A 14,957-nucleotide genomic window follows, 5' to 3' on the forward strand; every position below is an offset into this window, starting at 1 on the left:
GATATTATAACTAAATTTGCCGTTGGATTATTATCAATAACTTTTGAAGTTCAAAATTTGTTTTTTAAATATTTTCCAAATTAACAGTTATTAAGCTGTTATTGAAACTAACAAAACAAACAAATATCATAACAAAAAAATGTTCTTGACATCCTAATTACAACTTAATAACAGGAAATTTGAGAACTTGTTATTGTTATGTTATTGTTCATCACATTATTTGTACATTTTCTATAGTAGAATAATAACTAAACTTGTTATATAACAAAATATCTTATTAAAATGTTATCTTTTGGATATATCCCAATAACTTGAACATAACAAAATAAGATTGCCCAACAAAACATGTTATTAAACAGATATATTTTGATAAGTTAACAATTACAGATTATGATATAAAACAGGCTATGTGATATTGTTGTCATCATTTTGCTATTCTCCTCTGCTCGGGAATGTGTTTATTATTTCAGATTCCTAAGAAAATGTTTTTTTTTCGTCTTCGTGAATATAATGAAATGATTTTTTAAACTATTGCACCACCTTACAAACATTGAGCAATAATTAAAAATGTTTGTGCCTCCAGATGTTGAAAAAAGATTCTTTATGATATTGAAAATTACTCCATCAACTTATCATAACGAAATGATTTAGTTATCAAACGTGCAAACATAAATGTTTGTTATATTGGGACTCCATCACAAACTTTACGAATAATATAAATTTTCCAAGGATTTTTTTTTTCAGAAATTCGTCCAGCGATGTCTTCATAAATTCTTCTAGATATTTGTTAAGGATACTTCCAGAGACTCCTTTGGAAATTTCTTTAAGGATTCCTCCGAGACGTTTTCATTTATAGAATGTATCAAGGAATAATTCGGCAATTTTCTTCAGGAATGCCGATGGATATTCCTGCAAAAAAATCCTAAAAGTTTATTATAGAAAATCTTGTAGGATTGCAAGCAAGGTCTCCATAAATTTAATCATAAATCCTTAAGGACTTCCTTTAGAACTTCATCGAGTGATTTATCCTAATTTCACGGAACGTTTATTCCGAAAATCACACAAACTCTTGCATTGATTAATTTAGGAAATGCTCCAGTGACTTTTTTTCAAAGTTTTCTAGAATACTGGGAATCATTCTGGAAATTCTCTGAAATTTCCTTGAAGAATTCTTCCAGGGACATCTTTGGAAAATCTATTGATTCATTCATAAATTCTTCTGAAGTTCCTCAAAGATTCATCCGGAAACTAAGAACTTAAAAAAAAAAAACCAGCACATTTTATCCATGGATTTCTTTGGGAAATCCTCCAGGGATATCATTCAGGAAATCTACCACGAATTGCCTCAGAAAATTCTGAAGGGATTCTTTCATAAAATAATCCGTGGATTGCAACGGAAATCCATCCAGAGTTTCATATGTTACATCACAAGTTGCTTCATAAACTCTTTCAGAAATTTATCCTGAGGTTCTTTCAGAAAATCATCCATGGTTTTCCTAAAAAAATCATCCACCGATTTTTTTTTTCAAAAAATTAAGAGTTTAGATTTTTTTCAAAAATTTCTCAAAGGAACATCTTTCAAAGTTTCCTTCATAAAATTGTATCAGGGAATCCTCAAGATAATCCTTGAGGTAAACCTTAATAGAATCCATATGGGGACCTTGAAGATGATTCTTAACCCTTCAGGACGCGCGTTGTTGTAAAAAGTACAACACTAACAAAAAACCTCGCTTGTCGTATACAGCGCGAGCGCGGTGCAGTTTCGGTTACTTGATGGCGCGCGTTCTGAAAGGTTAAGCATTCTCGATGATAATGTTCCTTGAATTCATAAAAAAATCGCCGAATTTTCCTTTAGAAAATCTTCCAAGGATTCCTTTGAAAATTTAATCGGAGAATCCTTTAAGATTGATTCATTCCAAAATCGCAATATGGATATATTCGGAAATTACTCTCGGAATTATTTCATAAAATCTTTCAAAGAAACTTTCAACACTTCTTCCAGAGGATCTTGAAGAAATTTCTTCAGGGTATGCTTAAGATATGCCCTTCAGAATTTCTTCAAAAATTTCTAGAAGAATTAGAGGTGTCCTTCAAAAATTCCTTCTGAAAGAATCAGAACCTCCAGTTTTATATTTCTTGATTGTTTTTAGCTCTAGGCTGGTTCACATCCGCATCCAGAAGTTTCTTTCATAGATTGATTCAGAAATTCTTTCAATTAGTGACTTTCTTTTTTAGAAAATATGCCAGTGATTCCTTGAAGAATTAGTACAGGAATTTCTTTCCGAACTCCTTCAGAGATTTTCTCGGTAATCCTTCAAACCATTCCATTAGAAATATCTACAGGAATGTCTCCAGGAATTACTTCAAGGATTCAACCAAATAATCCAGAGATTCTTGCATTAATACTTTCAGTGATTTAAGCAGGAATTTCTCGAGAGATTTCTGCAGAAATTTAAAGAGATATTCTTTCAAGAGATCTAGAAGTATTCTTCTGTATATTTCCCCAAAAAATCATCCAGCATTGCTTCCAACGAGAGCTGTTGAAATTTTACCACAAGTTCAAAATTTCTCCAAAAATCTTTCATGGGAATTTCTTCAGCAATTCCATTGAAAATTTTTCAGAAGATTTGTCAGATTGCCCAGGAATTTTTTCAAGAAAATCTTCCAGGTACGCTATTGAAGAAAATCTTTAGAAACTCCAGCGTTTCTCAAAAAATAAATTAAGAGAATAATGAAAATAATAATAAAATAAAAGCATTTTCCAAGAAATCTCCCTATTATTCGACCAGGAATAACACAGAAAATTTTCCTGACATTCCATCAGGGATTTCCATGGGATTCTTCAAAAATATCACTCGAGATTTTTAAAGAAATAAAACCAAAGATTTTTCAAAAATTCTTTCGTAAATTCTTTTAGGAATTCTTTCATAGATGCCTTCTTAACTTTCTTTACAATTCTTTTCAGAAATATCTCCAAGGACTCTTTCAGTATATAAAGGATTCCTTGGGAATTTCAGCAAAGGACTTGTTCCATGATATTTTCCTTCATAAAATTTACCTTCTGAAATCAGAAATTCCTTTAGGATTTTCTTATGGAATTCTTTGGCAAATTCCTTCAGGGACTCCTGCAAAAGTTCTTGCGATTGTTCTTTTAAAATGAATCTGCAATTTCATCATAAATATCTTTAAGGATTCCTTCAAAAATTCCAAAAAAACTTGGAGCAAATTTTCAGTTTCCGAAGGAATGGTTTTATGGAAAAACTCCAGAAGATATCTGTGGAGATTCCTAGAAGAAATACATTTAAAAAATCTGGGAATACAGAAAAGAATGCATGAAAAAATTCCTGAAGAAAGGTCTGGACAAATCCTCAATAAATTTATAGTTATACCCGAAAGAAGTTTTGGGAATATTCTTGGAGGAATTTTTAGAAGAATCTCTTAAGAATTATTCTAATTTTTTTTAAGTCTCAAAAAATAATTAGTTGAGGATTTTTGGAAGAAATGCCTGAGGGATTCTCTGGAGTAATTCATAATGGTTTTCCAGCAGAAAATTTGGAGAAATACCAGAAAGAGCCTCTGGATGAATCGCATCAAGAATTTATATAAACGAATTCTAAACGAAAAAATCTGAGAAAAACCATAGAGGAATTCTTGCAAGAATCTCCTGAAAAATTTGCGATGGAACTTCTGCTGAAATCTATGGAAGAACTCCTGCAAGTATTCCTAAATGTAATCCTGCAAAATAACTGTAAAAAATGGTTTCTGGAATGCCAGTTTGTGAGAAATCACTGGATGAGCGTCAACAGAAGCTCCATGTGTCAAGACGTGAAGAGGAATTCCATGAAGGAATTCCAACAATAATTTGTCGAGGGGTTTTCAGAAAAAAAAAATCCCTATCTGATTTGTCAGTCTGATTAGAGCGACTCCTCGAAAAAGTGTATGATATCGTGAAAATATCATTCGAATCACTCAAAAAAGATGGGCCTTTATGGACAGTATGCACCTGATAAGAACTGTGGAAAAAGATAAGTCGATAAACGATCAAGAAATGACTTCTCTGCTAAGAAATCTGGAGCAGTATGCCACATAAAAGAAACGAAATTTTGTAATGGTTCGTAACACCTACAGGGCGAATCAAATGGAGCTATCACTTTTCCTTGCGAAAAAAAGTTCCATTGAATTTCAATAATTTACAAAATAAAACGAAAGTCGTGAACTTCTGTCAACGACCAAAATATTTCATGCATAATTAAGGCAAAACTGGGAGAATTTCTTTTTATTCATCTTATTTTTATTTTATTTTTTTCATAAAATAAGGGTGTAATATTCTCAAAATCGGTTTTGCTACACAGTTGGAGAAAGGATCAAGGATCTTCTGATTTTGTTTCTAGGTTTCAGTTTTACAAGAATTATTTTGCAAAACGGTTTTTGGAGAAGAAATGAACATATCTAGACAGGAACATTTTCAAAAAAAAATACTTTGATTCTTCCTCAAATTGCGTATAGTTACCGATTTTAAAGAAAATATTGCTCCGTTAAATCGAAAACCAAAAAAATGATACTAAGCATGAAATTTTGCCTTGAGTACTGATTTCGAAAGCGTACTTCAAGAAATTTAAACTAGAACTGATTTTGGGATCTAGCTGAAAATTGAATTTAACTTTTTTTTTAATGTAAAATTTCATAAAAACAAATATCTTGAATTTTCAGTTGCAAATTTCTTTTTTTTTCGTGAATAGAACGCTGAATATTATGTTTTTCGATCATCTCAATTCAGTTTTTGCGTCAAATTGTAGGAAGTCGAGATCTTGACGAGTTTAAGGGCAAGGGTTTCCCATGCGTTTTCGAACTCAGGGCATGATTCTACACCAAAAATAATCATCAGCCAACTGAGTTCAACAATGCTGTCAGTTTTGGTTATTTCCCAAGGAAAAGTGGTAGTTCTCCCTAAACCAATCATGTACCCTTTGGGATTACATTCATGGTTTCCTCCACGGATACCGCCAGAAATTCGCTCAAGAATTATTTCAGGATTTATCAAATTTTATACGAAATGTGTAAAGGGAGAAGATTTTTGCAAGACTTCCTGGAATGATTTCACCGAGAATTCCTTAACAAATACTTCCAGATATCCTTTCATAATGCATGTTAATGTATTTCTTCGGATTTTTTTTCGGGATTACCTCCAGTAATTCTATCAGGAGTTTCTTCAGGATTTTTACTTCGGTCTTCTTCAGGATTTTTACCAGAAATTTCTTAAAAGATGGGTTTCTTCTGAATTCTTTCCAAGATTGTTGCAGAAGATTGTACGTGTATCTCTTTTACCACCCAAGGAATTCCTTCAGGAATATTATCAGAGTATTTTTCAAGAGTACTTTCTTTGGGGTTTCTCCAAAATTTCTTCCAAATATTTCTCAAGTATTTTTTTGCCTCAAGAGACTTTTCCAGTAATTTCTTCAAAAGATGCGCTTCAGAGAGTTTTTGTTTTTCACAAAGATGCGGCGATTCTTTTAGAAACTCTGTAAGATTTTCCTTTAGGAACTCCATTTTTCAAGAAAATCTTTTAGAAATTATCATCCAGAAATTGCATTCAGAGAGTCTTTCAAGTATTTATCCACATATTTCGGGATCCTCTGACATTTATTTATAAATTCTTCAGTGCAAATTATCAAAAAAAAAACATCTATCAGTTATTTCTGGGATTTCTCAAAAGTCCCTCCCCTCCATAGATAACGTTGGATTTATTCAAAGCTATGAGTTTTTTTTCGGTGATGTTCCAGAAATATCTACAAAACAATATGTCAGCCATTTTTGTGAAAAATACTCCAGAATATACGTCTTCGCATTTTTCAAAAAATTGATCCTTCTTCAGTTTTTCATGGTATGCTTTCAAAAACTCCCTCCAAAAACATTTTTTTTTAATTTCAGAAATTTTTCCAAGAAAATCAATCAAACTGGAGAATTTCGTACAGAAATTTCTCCAGGTGGTACTTTAGGGCATTCAAAAGATTTTTTGTAAGAATTTTTCCAGAGGTATCTCTTCTTCCTTTAAGGCGAAACTGGAAGCATTTCCTCACTTTTTGGTTGTTGATTTTTTATTAAATAACGAAACAATATTTTCAAAATCGGTTTTCGTGCACATGTAGAGTATGGATCGAGGTATCTTCTGATATTTTTTTTTGGGGGTAAATGTTTTTCGTTTTTGCAGAAACCATTTTTGAACAAAATTTCACATAAAAATGGTTTCTACAAAAATGGAAAACATTTTCCACCTCAAAAAAATTCAGGAGATACCTTGATCCATACTCTACATGTGTACGAAAACCGATTTTGAAAATATTGCTTTGTTATTTAATAAAAAATCAAAAACCAAAAAAATGAGAAAATGCTTCCAGTTTCGCCTTAACATCCTTCTTTCAGAAAATCTTACAGGGATGCCACAGAAACTTATTGAATGTTTTCTTCAAGTGGTCCACCAACACCTTCGTCTACCGTTTTTGCAAGGATGTCTGCAAACATTTTTAATAGATTCCTCCTGAAACTTTTCTACAGACTTTTCAAGCATCCCTCTAGAAATATCTCAAGCATTTTTTTCTTCCAGAGTTCCTCCAGTCAAGAAGTTTCTCTGGATATTTTCTATGGAAACAATAAGATATCTTAAGAAGTTTTTTCAAGTATTTTTGTAGGTATTTATCCAAGAAATTCTCCAGGGATAACTTCAGAAGTAAAATTTACGTCCAGGAATCTCTTTAGAAAAATTTCAAGATTTTTCTGGGAATCTCCAAAGGACTTAACTGTAATTTTATTTCTTCAGACAATCCTCCAGGGAATTTCTTTGGAAATTCCTTCCTGAATTGTCTCGAAAATTCTGCAATTCTGCAATTTTTTAACGTAAATTTGAAAAAAAAAATCCTAGAATCTCTCAAGGAATTCCAGGCGATATTTCTGACGGAATCACAATTAAAAAAAAAATCCTTGTAGTAATCTTCTTCGTCCTCTTTATGGCTTGTCGTCCCAATGGGACTTGGTCTGCCTCGCTTCAACTTAGTGTTCTTCGAACACTTCCACAGTTATTAATTGAAGGGCTTTCTTTGCCTACCATTGCATGGATTTGTATATTGTGAGACAAGTACAATGATGCACTCTGCCCAGAGAGTCGACAAAATTTTCCTATCCGGAACGGGAATCGAATCCGCCGTCTCCGGATTGGCATTTTATAGACTAACCACCAGACTAACTGGAGACCCCGACCGCAGGAATCTTCGAAGGAGTTTCTCAAGAAATTGTTTTAGGAACCTTCAGGAGAATTTCCGGAAAAGTATGGAAAAATAAACTTCAGGGGGACTTCAAAAGCGTTTCATTAACGTTCCATGCGGTTTTACAGACGATTTAACACGTTTCAGACTGATTTTGCTAGTAGATTCGATGACCTACACCCAAGAAAGTTCTTGGAGATTCTCATACAAAAATTTAACTCTCCACTGGACTGCACTTAGTTGCATGAGCCTGTACAAGAAAGAATTTCATTCAAGCATACAAATTATGTTTGTAGATCTGATGACTTATACTTAAAAAAGGTTTTAAAGAGCTGATCATAATACCAACTCACCTCTCCCCCATTCTTTCTCTCTACCCTGGACACACCCTTAACTCCCCTTAACTCCACACATTGCTTCATTCACGTAAACCAACCATAACCCTAAGCTAAAGTACTGCAACTGTTTTGAATACCATCAAATTCCAATAGGTAACGATACTTAAATGGAAGAACCTATAAATATTTCACATAAAAGGATTCAGCTTAATGCTCAAGTGATATGGCCTTCATTTAGGTAATGAGTCGAGACTACCTAAATCGAATTTTTACCAAAATCAATTCAGTGAACCTAAATTGATTTCAAGATTGAAAACAAGTTTCAAAAGCGCGAATTGCTAGCACATTTACAGAGGAGATCATGCGAGGTTTCCAAGGGCTTCCAATGGTATTTTAGACAGAGATGGGGCAGAAGCGTTACCAGGCGTTTCAATACGTTTCTGGAGGTTGCAGAGGCTTTACAGGGGGTTTCGGGAACGTTTTGAAAATTTTCGGGAGGTCTCATGTTTGAAGGGGTTTCAGCGGGTTTTCTGAAGCATTTCAGCCAGATTCAGATGGCTACAGAGGCGTTTTTGGGGGTTATGGAGGCGTTAAATGGGGCAGGTCTCAGGTTTGGTACAGGAACCCGAGGGTTTCATGGGGTTTTCGGAAGCATTTTAGAAAAATTCAGGTGATTTACATCGAATTTCAAAGGCATTACAGGGATTTTTGTGGATTTCCAAGGCGTCTCAGGGGTTCCTGAAGGCAGTTTAGGAAGATACGTATGGCTTTCAGCGAGTTTCGGAGCCGTTACCGAGGTGTTTTCGGGCTTTTCGTAGGGTCACAGGTGCGTTACAGGGAGAGCAAGGGTGATTTTCGAAGGCATTTCAGAAAGTTTCAGATGATTTTCATCCAATTTCAGAGGTGTTACAGGTGATTTTGTAGATTTCTCAGGGTTCTCAGGGGTTCTCGAAGGCTTTTTAGAAAAGAGTCATATGATGTTCAGCGGGTTTCAGAGGCGCTACAGAGGTATTTTCGGTTGTTTTGGGCACAGGTGCATTACAGGCAAACAAGGCCTTCAGCAGGTCAGATCGGGTTGCATGTAGGCATCAGTTCTTGATGTCCGCTCAGCATTAGGGCGCGGGCGGGGTTGACCCTGCCCGCCTTCCGAGGACAAAGGGAGTGGCGAGGACCACTCGGGAGACTGGCTAAGCGCCAGCAGGCTATCGTGATGGACTCTCCAGAGCGAGTCATCGATGTTCGTTGCTGCTAGGCTACGGCAGCTAACCTTGAGGGTGCGATATGCACTAGCCCCTCTCTGAAGCAATACCTTCTTGGTGGTTCCGGAGAGACGTAGGGTTTGGCGACCATAGGAATGTGTTTTAGTGGGTCGAGGAGAGAGTAGTCCTGGCTTCTACCGGCATTGTAGAAGACGGCCTCATCCCCACACTACCCTAACCTTCCTGTTAGGGTGTCTGATGAGCAGATTTATCCCCCTATGGTTTAGAAGGAAAAAAAAAAAGGGGGTTTTCGGAGGCATTTCAGAAATATTCAGAAGACTTTTAGTGGGTTTCAAGACGTTCCTGTCTGATTACACTTGTGATCCATTGTTATCATTGACTCACCACTTGACAGCATATAGTTGCATGAGTGATCCTCGCGACCACAAGGCCGCTTCGTGATTCGAGCATAATATCCTAAATATCTGATGACGTTTGAAACTTTTATTTTCAATAATCCACACGTAACAGCCTAAAGCATAAACAACGAAATCGTATCAAAGCTTCAGTATCTCAAGTTCAACCAAACACCAATTAGTTACGATCACACCTGGTACACCTACCCTATGCTCACAACTAAAATACTTTCCCTATGTAAATTTCGATCCAGCCGAGTGTAGCTAGAAAATAAGATTACCAAGCATAAAGTGTTTTCGACACCCGGCCGAAAGAAGTGTCATAGTGCGTGTGCCGCGGGCAAAGAAGAATTCATAAAATATCGCAGAATAAAGTGTGACGCCGCCGCTGCTGAGAAGGCCTCCAAGCTAATCTCGCATAACCCGTGACTCCACCATTCGGAGTGATAGAGATACAGAAAAGCCTGGGCCTTACCCAACCCGCATAGATCCAACGGCAAACTGCCAGACAGGGTCTCTACATATTGCTGAGTCGTCGTAGGAGGGGCTCCGGTGACCCACCCGGTGAAATATTGAATCGTAAATTGTCGGAAAATACCAAACGGCCAAACGGCTAGAACGACGAATGCCGCTCTTCAGGGTGTTGCTGATCTTGGCCCGGGGTTGATAGTGCGGCACCGCGAGAAAGAATAAATATGAAAAATTATAGAAAATGTGCACTGCTTTGAGCGGTCTGTGTGTCGTCTGAGAAGAATCGATCGATGTGCCAAGTGAAGTGATTTGTGTTTGAGTGGGGTTGGCTGTTTTGTACTTGATGCATCATCGTCGTCGGCTGCTTGAAGCAGGCAATTAATGCGACGAAGTAGGTCGGTGGGAGTTTAGATGGTTCTACGATTATCGACCTGAGAGTGGAAGGTGTTGTTACATTCGTCACGCTGCGCTGCAGGGATTCAAATTGTGTTTGGCATGGCTGGCTTCAATAGATTTGAACTGAGAGAGAGGAGACAGCTGGCTTCGATTGCGTGCTACTTATTGTCAAGGAAGACCTGTCACAAACTGTCACCGCGAACCGAGCTGAAAATCGCACATTGATGGTGTGGAGTGGCCAAATATCCAAAAGATCTTATCAAAATTTTGCTCCGTTTGTTGTATTTAAAAGAGATAAAATAATAATGATAAGTTTCCCACGACCAGCGCAACGAATCCATTTATTTTCCATGCTCTGTCACAACGAACTCAATATGCAATTCATTTTTGACCAATGATATTTTTTCAAACCATTGTGCGACGCTAAAAGTTGTAAAAAGTAGTAAGAAGAAGACATGTAAACATCGTGGCTGTCAGTGAGCTGTCTCCTCTCTCTCAGGATTTGAATAGTTTAGTTGGATGTATGGAAGAACTTGTTGCCTTTCATTTGTAGATAGAGGTATACCTGAAAGCTTAAGGATGCCACTACACTATGTTCCAAGAGCTTTCCCACTAATTTTTGAAGTAAACCTAAGCAAGAATTACCTTGTTAATCATTTGTAGAGTGTCCCAAAAAGTATGAAAGTTATTGATGTGCAAAACTATTGTCCGACCATTTTTAACATTAAGTTGAATGGCCTTTTGCTTGTGAAGTGCAACATTTCAAGAGAATCTGTTTGTTTCTCAGTGTGAAAACTCCACCATATACAGTTGCCCACACGCACCTCAGTATTTAAATAGCTCATTAATTAGTTTCCATCACCCACAGAAAGAACGTTCGCCGGTCGGAGGGGCGTATATTTATTCAAGCTCTCCGTCAGAAGAGCTTTTCGGTTCGGTAGATACATTCACCAACTCGACACCGGAATAATAATCATAAAAATGATCATGCAGTAGTGGTTGCAGCACCCGACGACGTGACGATTGGCAGCATAAACGAGACTTCGTAATGTTGTACAGTCTAGACTCCTACTACACGGTTGGTTCGGGGGTGCAGTAGGAATCCGTGTTGTGGGAATCACAGAGCTTATGGGATTTCGCCTAATTGGGGGTGTGAGCGAATATCTAAGGCGTATTACAAGATAGCACCATACTTTCTTTGGCAAAGTTGTAGTACTAGAATAGATCTACCACACAATGCCAACTATCATCCAATTAGTTGGCAATTTGGCCAATAGAGGCGCTATGTAGATGTGGTTGCTATGTACACTCGCCAGTAGAAGCACTCATAAGTTATCACATGCGATATCTCTAGATCTACTTTATTTGGAATAATGCTGTCTTCGGCAAAGTTGTACAGTAGGTCAACAACTATCTGGAGATTTAAAAATTAGTTGGTGATTTCGCCGCTAGGTGGCGCTAGTTGTCAAGCAAAGCTTCAAGCTCCGCTATCTCGAGATCCAGAGCAGATAGAAAAGTGCCGTCTTCGGCAAAGTTCTTCAGGAAGTCAAGAGCAATCTGGTGATTCAACAATAAGTTGGTGATTTTGCCGCTAGGTGGCGCTATTTGTCAAGTAAAACTTCAAACTCCGCTATCTCGAGATCCAGAGCAGATAGAAAAGTGCCATCTTCGACAAAGTTCTTTAGGAAGTCAAAAGCAATCTGGTGATTCAACAATTAGTTGGTGATTTCGCCGCTAGGTGGCGCTAGTCGTGAAGTAAAATTTTAAACATCTCTAGCTCGGGATCCAGAGCAGATAGAAGAGGGCCGTCGTGGGCAAAGTTCTTCAGGTAGTCTAGAGCAATCTGGCGGTTCAATGATTAGTTGGTTATTTCACCGCTAAATGGCGCTGGTTGTCAAGCAAAGCTTCAAACTCCTCAAACGCTATCTCGAGATCCAGAGCAGATAGAAAAGTGCCGTCTTCGGCAAAGTTCTTCAGGAAGTCAAGAGCAATCTGGTGGTTCAACAATAAGTTGGTGATTTCGCCGCTAGGTGGCGCTAGTTGTCAAGTAAAGCTTCAAACTCCGCCATTTCGAGATCCAGAGCAGATAGAAAAGTGCCGCCTTCGGCAAACTTCTTCAGGAAGTCAAATCTGTTGATTACGTAGGATCCGTTTAGGTAAAATCTATTTAGGTCCCTCCATTTACAAACCCGACATCAACCTATCATTGACCTGTTTTCATTTTGGCCGGCAAACCCAATATAGACCCACCAGTTGTTCGATGTTGGTCCAACAGTGACCCAACATACGATAAAAATTGACCCGACTTTGACCCGACATTGAATAATTTTTCAGTCTGGCGGAATTTTGCAGGGTTTTTCGTTTTTCGTGCCCATCTAGTTGTTTGAATGACAAGTTTGACCTGAGACCCTCCAAAACCCCCGAAAATGCCCCTAAAGCCCCTCCTTTCCTGAGACTCCCTTGAAAGTCCTCTGAAACTCCGCATGACCCCCTTTAAATCTCCTAGTCACTCTCCCTTCTTGAACTTCTTTTCAACCTTGTACTCCATTTAGGTAATAGACTTAATCCATTTAGGTAATGAATCCATTTAGGTAAAAATTCTATTTTGGCAGTCCCGACTCATTACCTAAATGGAGGTTTTGGTGTATCAAAAAAAATCTTAGCGGTCATCTAAATTGGTTAACAAACACATCCTCCTACGTACCCTTTGTTTATCTCTTGGAAGATTTTTATGGCAATTTACGAATGACATTTTTCAAGGCATATATTCCATGCAATCTTCAGAAATTTCTATACAATACCCTCCAAAAATTTCGTCATAAATTCTTCTAAAACAACTCCATGCTTGAGAAGCTCATGGATTATTAAAGAAATTTCTCCAGGATTTTTTTCAGAAAACCATCCATGGATTCCTGACATTCTAACAGTGTTTTATTTTTAGAAAATAAAAAGTCCAGCATTCTTGCAAAAAATTCTCCAAGGATTCTTAAAAAAATATTCGAATATTTTTTTAGTGTTTTAAGTTTTTCCATAAATTTTCCGTAATTGCTCAAGAGACGTTATTTTCTTTTACATTTAACTGAATTTTTCGTCATATGTAACGTAATGATGCACGATTCTCAAATTGTTTACGTCACATTGAGTTCAATTTTACAAGAATGATGTATTAATAAGTCTTCAGATCTTTAAATTTACGTCATTAAATTGCTTACGTTCTGTGCGATAAATTTGCGCCACGCCTGATTCTTTCACATAATTCTCAGGAATTAGATAAACAATTTATTCAAAAATTCCTCCAAGGATTTTTTCACAAATTCCTCTATGGATTTCATCTAAAGCCTACTAAAGAATTTCATCTGAAATATCACTTAAGACTCCTTCAGTAGTTAAAGGATTTTTTCATTAATATCAGTAAGAGGTTACCTCAAACATTTTTCCTTGACTTTCTTCCAAGGAGTCCCTAAGAAAATATCGTCAGGGGTTACCAAAGAAATGCCTAGAAGGTTTTTCTTTGGGATGCCTCCTGCGGTTCTTTCAGAAATATGTCCTGGGATTTCTTTGGAGATTCTTCCGGGAATTTTTTGAGATATTACTCCACAGATATTTACAGAAGCAGTCCATAAAATTACATAAACATGTAGGAGTTATTCTTGGAGGGCTATCTGAAAGAATTTCTAAAGAAATGTCCAAAAATTCCCTGATGAAATTTAATTTCATTGAAACAATTTCAGAAACAATCGTTGGTGGAGCTTCTGACAAATTCCTCGGGGGAATTCCAGGAGGAATTTCTAGAAGAATTTCATAAGAAATATATTTGGAAAAAAATAAGGAAAAAAATCGTGGATTAGTTTCTGAGAAATTCGCTGAAGGCATTTTTAAAGAACATCCTTGAGGAATTTCTGAATAAAATCATTATGAAGTTTCTGAAGGATTCCTTTAAAACAATTCATCGGAAATCGGAAATATTCTGGAAAACTGGAGAATGTTGTGCAGTAGTTCCAAGAAGAGATATTCTTAAGATATTCCTGGAGAAATGTCAAAAAACAATTCTTTAAGGGATTTCTATAGGAACTCCTGAAATAATCTTTGGATGGATTTTTAGGGTCACCGGAATAAAATATAAAGAATCCACGAAGGAAGGTTCCTATAAACCTCTAGCGAGCTAGAGAAGTTTAACATTTTACTTCACGACTAGCGCCACCTAGCGGCGAAATCACCAACTAATTATTAAATCACCTGATTGCTCTTGACTTCCTGAAGAACTTTACCGAAGACGGCACTTTTATATCTGCTCTGGATCTCGAGATAGCGGAGTTTGAAGCTTTGCTTGACAACTAGAGCCACCTAGCGGCGAAATCACCAACTAATTATTGAACCACCAGATTGCTTTTGACTTCCTAAAGAACTTTGCCGAAGGCGGCACTTTTCTATCTGCCCTGGATGTCGAGATAGCGGAGTTTGAAGCTTTACTTGACAACTAGTGCCACCTAGCGGCGAAATCACCAACTAATTGTTGAGCCACCAGATTGCTCTTGACTTCCTGAAGAACTTTGCTGAAGACGGCACTTTTCTATCTGCTCTGGATCTCGAGATAGCGGAGTTTGAAGCTTTGCTTGACAACTAGCGTCATCAAGCGGCGAAATCACCAACTAATTGTTGAACCACCAGATTGCTCTTGACTTCCTGAAGAATTTTGCCGAAGACGGCACTTTTCTATTTGCTCTGGATCTCGAGATAGCGGAGTTTGAAGCTTTATTTTACAACTAGAGCCACCTAGCGGTGAAATCGCCAACTAATTGTTGAACCACCAGATTGCTCTTGACTTCCTGAAGAACTTTGGCGAAGACGGCACTTTTCTAGCTGGTCTGGATCTCGAGATAG

General features: G+C 37.1%; 1 protein-coding gene across 7 annotated transcripts in view; it reads left to right on the forward strand.

Moving 5' to 3' along the window:
* LOC109418311 (dual specificity calcium/calmodulin-dependent 3',5'-cyclic nucleotide phosphodiesterase 1) overlaps positions 1-14,957 on the forward strand; it is a 760,467-nt gene that overhangs the window by 214,671 nt on the left and 530,839 nt on the right. The window contains exon 1 of one of the 7 annotated variants that reach the window (XM_062850743.1): positions 9,977-10,124. The exons of the other annotated variants lie outside the window; for them this stretch is intronic. The gene's annotated coding sequence lies outside the window, so the exon portion shown is untranslated. Of the gene's footprint in view, positions 1-9,976; positions 10,125-14,957 lie in introns of those variants that run through there. 7 annotated transcript variants of the gene reach the window in all.

The sequence above is a fragment of the Aedes albopictus genome, chromosome 2 (genome assembly GCF_035046485.1).
Source record: "Aedes albopictus strain Foshan chromosome 2, AalbF5, whole genome shotgun sequence".
Classification (NCBI taxonomy): Eukaryota; Metazoa; Arthropoda; class Insecta; order Diptera; family Culicidae; genus Aedes; species Aedes albopictus.